This window comes from Panulirus ornatus, chromosome 8 (assembly GCF_036320965.1).
Source record: "Panulirus ornatus isolate Po-2019 chromosome 8, ASM3632096v1, whole genome shotgun sequence".
Classification (NCBI taxonomy): Eukaryota; Metazoa; Arthropoda; class Malacostraca; order Decapoda; family Palinuridae; genus Panulirus; species Panulirus ornatus.
The window spans coordinates 47,136,645-47,144,915 of NC_092231.1; positions in this window are offsets into that span (position 1 = coordinate 47,136,645).

Sequence of the window (8,271 nt, forward strand, 5' to 3'; positions counted from 1 at the left end):
ATAAAGTGTAAGAAAGTAAATTCTAGATTGATATAGGTAAAACTGAAAGTTGATGGAGAAAGATGGGTGATTATTGGTGCATATGCACCTGGGCATGAGAAGAAAGATCATGAGAGGCAAGTGTTTTGGGAGCAGCTGAATGAGTGTGTTAGTGGTTTTGATGCACAAGACCGGGTTATAGTGATGGGTGATTTGAATGCAAAGGTGAGTAATGTGGCAGTTGATGGAATAATTGGTATACATGGAGTGTTCAGTGTTGTAAATGGAAATGGTGAAGAGCTTGTAGATTTATGTGCTGAAAAAGGACTGGTGATTGGGAATACCTGATTTAAAAAGCGATATATACATAAGTATATATAGTATAGGATGTGTGGATCAGGTGTTTGCTTTGAAGAATATATGTGAGAAATACTTAGAAAAGCAAATGGATTTGTATGTAGCATTTATGGATCTGGAGAAGGCATATGATAGAGTTGATAGAGATGCTCTGTGGAAGGTATTAATAATATATGGTGTGGGAGGCAAGTTGTTAGAAGCAGTGAAAAGTTTTTATCGAGGATGGAAGGCATGTACAGAGCATCAGATTGGGGAAGAGCAGTGTGGTTTCAGAAGTGGTAGAGGATGTGTGGATCAGGTGTTTGCTTTGAAGAATGTATGTGAGAAATACTTAGGAAAGCAATTGGATTTGTATGTGGCATTTATGAATCTGGAGAAGGTATATGATAGAGTTGATAGAGATGCTCTCTGGAAGATATTAAGAATATATGGAATGGGAGGCAAGTTGTTAGAAGCAGTGAAAAGTTTGTATCGAGCATGTATGGCATGTGTACGTGTAGGAAGAGAGGAAAGTGATTGGTTCTCAGTGAATGTAGGTTTGCGGCAGGGGTGTGTGATGTCTCCATGGTTGTTTAATTTGTTTATGGATGGGGTTGTTAGGGAGGTGAATGCAAGAGTTTTGGAAAGAGGGGCAAGTATGAAGTCTGTTGGGGATGAGAGAGCTTGGGAAGTGAGTCAGTTGCTGTTCGCTGATGATACAGCGCTGGTGGCTGATTCATGTGAGAAACTGCAGAAGCTGGTGACTGAGTTTGGTAAAGTGTGTGAAAGAAGAAAGTTAAGAGTAAATGTGAATAAGAGCAAGGTTATTAGGTACAGTAGGGTTGAGGGTCAAGTCAATTGGGAGGTGAGTTTGAATGGAGAAAAACTGGAGGAAGTGAAGTGTTTTAGATATCTGGGAGTGGATCTGGCAGCGGATGGAACCATGGAAGCGGAAGTGGATCATAGGGTGGGGGAGGGGGCGAAAATTCTGGGAGCCTTGAAGAATGTGTGGAAGTCGAGAACATTATCTCGGAAAGCAAAAATGGGTATCTTTGAAGGAATAGTGGTTCCAACAATGTTTTATGGTTGCGAGGCGTGGGCTATGGATAGAGTTGTGCGCAGGAGGATGGATGTGCTGGAAATGAGATGTTTGAGGACAATGTGTGGTGTGAAGTGGTTTGATCGAGTAAGTAACCTAAGGGTAAGAGAGATGTGTGGAAATAAAAAGAGCGAGGTTGAGAGAGCAGAAGAAGGTGTTTTGAAATGGTTTGGGCTCATGGAGAGAATGAGTGAGGAAAGATTGACCAAGAGGATATATGTATCGGAGGTGGAGGGAACGAGGAGAAGAGGGAGACCAAATTGGAGGTGGAAAGATGGAGTGAAAAATATTTTGTGTGATCGGGGCCTGAACATGCAGGAGGGTGAAAGGAGGGCAAGGAATAGAGTGAATTGGAGCGATATGGTATACCGGGGTTGACGTGCTGTCAGTGGATTGAATCAAGGCATGTGAAGCGTCTGGAGTAAACCATGGAAAGCTGTGTAGGTATGTATATTTGCGTGTGTGGACGTATGTATATACATGTGTATGGGGGTAGGTTGGGCCATTTCTTTCGTCTGTTTCCTTGCGCTACCTCGCAAACGCGGGAGACAGCGACAAAGCAAAAAAAAAAAAAAAACGTATGTAAGTGGGAGAGATGGCCAGTGAGCGTTATTGGATTACGTGTTAATTGATAGGCGCACGATAGAGAGAATTTTGGATGTTAATGTGCTAAGAGGTGCAACTGGAGGTATTTCTTATCATTATATTGTGGAGGCGAAGGTGAAGATTTGTGGGGGTTTTCAGAAAAGAAGAGAGAATGTTGGGGTGAAGAGAGTGGTGAGAGTAAGTGAGCTTGGGAAGGAGACTTATGTGAGGAAGTACCAGGAGAGACTGAGTAAAGAATGGAAAAAGGTGATAACAAAGGAGGCAAGGGGAGTGGGGGAGGAATGGGATGTATTTAGGGAAGCAGTGATGGTTTGCGCAAAAGATGCTTGTGGCATGAGAAGCGTAGGAGGTGGGTTAATTAGAAAAGGTAGTGAGTTATGGGATGAGGAAGTACGATTATTAGTGGAAGAGAAGAGAGAGGCATTTGGACGATTTTTGCAGGGAAAAAATGGAAATGAGTGGGAGAGGTATAAAAAAAAGAGGCAGGAGGTCAAGAGAAAGGTGCAAGAGGTGAAAAAGAGGGCAAATGAGAGTTGGGGTGAGAGAGTATCATTAAATTTCATTGAGAATAAAAAGATGTTTTGGAAGGAGATAAATTAAGTGCGTAAGACAAGGAAGCAAATGGGAACTTCAGCAAAGGGGGCTAATGGGGAAGTGATAACAAGTATTGGTGATGTGAGAAGGAGATGTAGTGAGTATTTTGAATTTTTATTGAATATGTTTGATAATAGAGTGGCAGATATAGGGTGTTTTGGTCGAGGCGGTGTGCAAAGTGAGAGGGTTAGGGAAAATGATTTGGGAAATAGAGAAGAGGTTGTAAAAGCTTTACGGAAGATGAAAGCCGGCAAAGCAGCAGATTTGGATGGTATTTCAGTGGAATTTATTAAAAAGTGGGTGACTGTATTGTTGACTGGTTGGTAAGGTTATTTAATGTATGTATGATTCATGGTGAGGTGCCTGGGGATTGGCGGAATGCTTGCATAGTGCCATTGTAAAAATGCAAAGGGGATAAGAGTAAGTGCTCAAATTAAAGAAGTATAAGTTTGTTGAGTATTCCTGGTAAATTATATGGGAGGGTGTTGATTTAGAGGGTGAAGGCATGTATAGAGCATGAGATTGGGGAAGAGCAGTGTGTTTTCAGAAGTGGTAGAGGATGTGCGGATCAGGTGTTTGCTTTGAAGAATATATGTGAGAAATACAAACGCGGGAGACAGCGACAAAGTATAATAAAAAATAATAACTTAGAAAAACAAATGGATTTGTATGTATAATTTATGGATCTGGAGAAGGCATATGATAGAGTTGATAGAGATGCCCTGTGGAAGGTTTTAAGAATATATGGTGTTGGGGGCAAGTTGTTAGAAGAAGTGAAAAGTTTTATCGAGGATGTAAGGCATGTGTACGTGTAGGAAGAGAGGAAAGTGATTGGTTCTCAGTGAATGTAGGTTTGCGGCAGCGATGTGTGATGTCTCCATGGTTGTTTAATTTGTTTATGGATGGGGTTGTTAGGGAGGTGAATGCAAGAGTTTTGTAAAGAGGGGCAAGTATGCAGTCCGTTGTGAATGAGAGAGCTTGGGAAGTGAGTCAGTTGTTGTTCGCTGATGAGACAGCGCTGGTGGCTGATTCATGTAAGAAACTGCAGAAGCTGGTGATTGAGTTTGGTAAAGTGTGTGAAAGAAGAAAGTTAAGAGTAAATGTAAATAAGAGCAAGGTTATTAGGTACAGTTGGGTTGAGGGTCAAGTCAATTGGAAGTTATGTTTGAATGGAGGAAAACTGGAGGAAGTAAAGTGTTTTAGATATCTGGGAGTGGATCTGGCAGCGGATGGAAACATGGAAGCGGAAGTGAATCATAAGGTGGGGGAGGGGGCGAAATTTCTGGGAGCCTTGAAGAATGTGTGGAAGTCGAGAACATTATCCCGGAAACCAAAAATGTATATGTTTGAAGGAATAGTGGTTCCAACAATGTTGTATGGTTGCGAGGCATGGGATATGGATAGAGTTGTGCCCAGGAGGGTGGATGTCCTAGAAATGAGATGTTTCAGGACAATATGTGGTGTGAGGTGATTTGATCGAGTAAGTAATGTAAATGTAAGAGAGATGTGTGGAAATAACAAGAGTGTAGTTGAGAGAGTAGAAGAGGGTGTTTTCAAATGATTTGGTCACATGGAGAGAATGAGTGAGGAAAGATTGACCAAGAGGATATATGTGTCAGAGGTGTAGGGAACGACAAGTGGGAGACCAAATTTTAGATGGAAAGATGGAGTGAAAAAGATTTTGAGTGATCGGGGCCTGAACATGCACAAGGGTGAAAGGCGTGCAAGGAATAGAGTGAATTGGAATTATATAGTATACCGGGGTCGATATGCTGTCAAAGGATTGAACCATGGCATCTGAAGCGTCTGGGCTAAACCATGGAAAGTTGTGTGGGGCCTGGATGTGGAAAGGGAGCTGTGGTTTTGGTGCATTATTACATGACAGCGAGAGACTGAGTGTGAACGAATGGGGCCTTTGGTGTCTTTTCCTAGCGCTACCTCGCACATATGAGAGGGGAGGGGGTTGTTATTCCGTGTGTGGCGAGGTGGCGATGAGAACAAATAAAGGCAGACAGTATGAATTATGTACATGTGTATATATGTATATGTCTGTGTTTGTATATATATGTGTACATTGAGATGAATAGGTATGTATATTTGCGTGTGTGGACATGTATGTATATACAAGTGTATGTGGGCGGGTAAGGCCATTCTTTCGTCTGTTTCCTTGCGCTAACTCGCTAACGCGGGAGACAGCGACAACGCAAAATAGATAAGATAAATAAATAAATAAATATATATATATATATATATATATATATATATATATATATATATATATATATATATATATATATATATATATATATATATGTGTACATTGAGATGAATAGGTATGTATATTTGCGTGTGTGGACATGTATGTATATACAAGTGTATGTGGGCGGGTAAGGCCATTCTTTCGTCTGTTTCCTTGCGCTAACTCGCTAACGCGGGAGACAGCGACAACGCAAAATAGATAAGATAAATGAATAAATAAATATATATATATATATATATATATATATATATATATATATATATATATATTTTTTTTTTTCTTCTTTTCTTCAAACTATTCGCCATTTCCCGCATTAGCGAGGTAGCGTTAAGAACAGAGGACTGGGCCTTTGAGGGAATACCCTCACCTGGCCCAATTCTCTGTTCCTTCTTTTGGAAAATTGAAAAAAAAAAAAACCGAGAGGGGAGGATTTCCAGCCCCCCGCTCCCTCCCCTTTTAGTCGCCTTCTACGACACGCAGGGAATACGTGGGAAGTATTCTTCATCCCCTATCCCCAGGGATAATATATATATATATATATATATATATATATATATATATATATATATATATATATATATATGTATATATATATATATATATATATATATATATATATATATATATATATATATGTATATATATATATATATATATATATATATATATATATATATATATATATATATATATATATATATATACATATATATATATATATATATATATATATATATATACATATATATATATATATATACATATATATATATATATATATATATATATATATATATATATATATATATATATATATATGTATATATATACATATATATATATGTATATATATATATATATATATATATATATATATATATATATATATATATATATATATATATATATATATATATATATATATATATATATATATATATATATATATATATATATATATATATATATATATATATATATATATATATATATATATATATATATATATATCCACACATCCTCTACCACTTCTGAAACCACACTGCTCTTCCCCAATCTGATGCTCTGTACATGCCTTCACCCTCTCAATCAATACCCTCCCATATAATTTATCAGGAATACTCAACAAACTTTTACCTCTGTAATTTGAGCACTCACTCTTATCCCCTTTGCCTTTGTACAATGGCACTATGCACGCATTCCGCCAATCCTCAGGCACCTCACCATGAGTCATACATACATTAAATAACCTTACCAACCAGTCAACAATACAGTCACCCCCTTTTTTAATAAATTCCACTGCAATACCATCCAAACCTGCTGCCTTGCCGGCTTTCATCTTCCGCAAAGCTTTTACTACCTCTTCTCTGTTTACCAAATCATTTTCCCTAACCCTCTCACTTTGCTAACTAACCTAACCTAACCTCGACCAAAACACCCTATATCTGCCACTCTATCATCAGACACATTCAACAAACCTTCAAAAATACTCACTCCATCTCCTTCTCACATCACCACTACTTGTTATCACCTCCCCATTTCCGCCCTTCACTGAAGTTCCCATTTGCTCCCTTGTCTTACGCACTTTATTTACCTCCTTCCAGAACATCTTTTTATTCTCCCTAAAATTCAATGATACTCTCTCACCCCAACTCTCATTTGCCCTTTTTTTCACCTCTTGCACCTTTCTCTTGACCTCCTGTCTCATTCTTTTATACATCTCCCACTCAATTTCATTTTTTCCCTGCAAAAATCGTCCAAATGCCTCTCTCTTCTGTTTCACTAATAATCCTACTTCTTCATCCCACCACTCACTACCCTTTCTAATCAACCCACCTCCCACTCTTCTCATGCCACAAGCATCTTTTGCCCAATCCATCACTGATTCCTTAAATACATCCCATTCCTCCCCCACTCCCCTTACTTCCATTGTTCTCACCTTTTTCCATTCTGTACACAGTCTCTCCTGGTACTTCCTCACACAGGTCTCCTTCCCAAGCTCACCCACTCTCACCACCCTCTTCACCCCAACATTCACTCTTCTTTTCTGAAAACCCATACAAATCTTCACCTTAGCCTCCACAAGATAATGATCAGACATCCCTCCAGTTGCACCTCTCAGCACATTAACATCCAAAAGTCTCTCTTTCGCACGCCTGTCAATTAACACGTAATCCAATAACGCTCTCTGGCCATCTCTCCTACTTACATAAGTATACTTATGTATATCTCGCTTTTTAAACCAGGTATTCCCAATCCTCAGTCCTTTTTCAGCACATAAATCTACAAGCTCTTCACCATTTCCATTTACAACACTGAACACCCCATGTATACCAATTATTCCCTCAACTGCCACATTACTCACCTTTGCATTCAAATCACGCATCACTATAACCCGGTCTCGTGCATCAAAACCACTAACACACTCATTCAGCTGCTTCCAAAACACTTGCCTCTCATGATCTTTCTTCTCATGCCCAGGTGCATATGCACCAATAATCACCCACCTCTCTCCATCAACTTTCAGTTTTACCCATATTAATCGAGAATTTACTTTCTTACATTCTATCACATACTCCCACAACTCCTGTTTCAGGAGTATTGCTACTCCTTCCCTTGCTCTTGTCCTCTCACTAACCCCTGACTTTACTCCCCAGACATTCCCAAACCACTCTTCCCCTTTACCCTTGAGCTTCGTTTCACTCAGAGCCAAAACATCCAGGTTCCTTTCCTCAAACATACTACCTATCTCTCCTTTTTTCACATCTTGGTTACATCCACACACATCTAGGCACCCCACTCTTAGCCTTCGAGGAGGATGAGCACTCCCCGCGTGACTCCTTTTTCTGTTTCCCATTTTAGAAAGTTAATACAAGGAGGGGATGATTTCTGGCCCCCCGCTCCCGTCCCCTCTAGTCGCTTTCTACGACACGCGAGGAATACGTGGGAAGTATTCTTTCACCCCTATCCCCAGGGATAATATACATATATATATACACACATACACATACACACACACACACACACACACACACACGCACACACACACACACACACACACACACACATACACACATATACACATGAAAAATGTAAGAAACAACCCAGAAAACTGAAACTTCCAGCCTGAAACGAATGAAAAAATGAATGTCACACAATGGTTCAACCTCCGGCTATGGAAAAAGGAAATGTATAATTTATTTACACAAACGTCAATAGCAGTTATCATCAATTTAACCACTGTATCAATAAGCTTCAATGTCTAAGCTACATTTTTCTCCAATTTCACTATTTTCTTGTCAAAACACCATGTATGAAAACTATCACTCCAGTAACACAACTATAAACATTTACTTCCCCTTTAAAAAGCTCTGGGGAAGTCTATATATATATATAT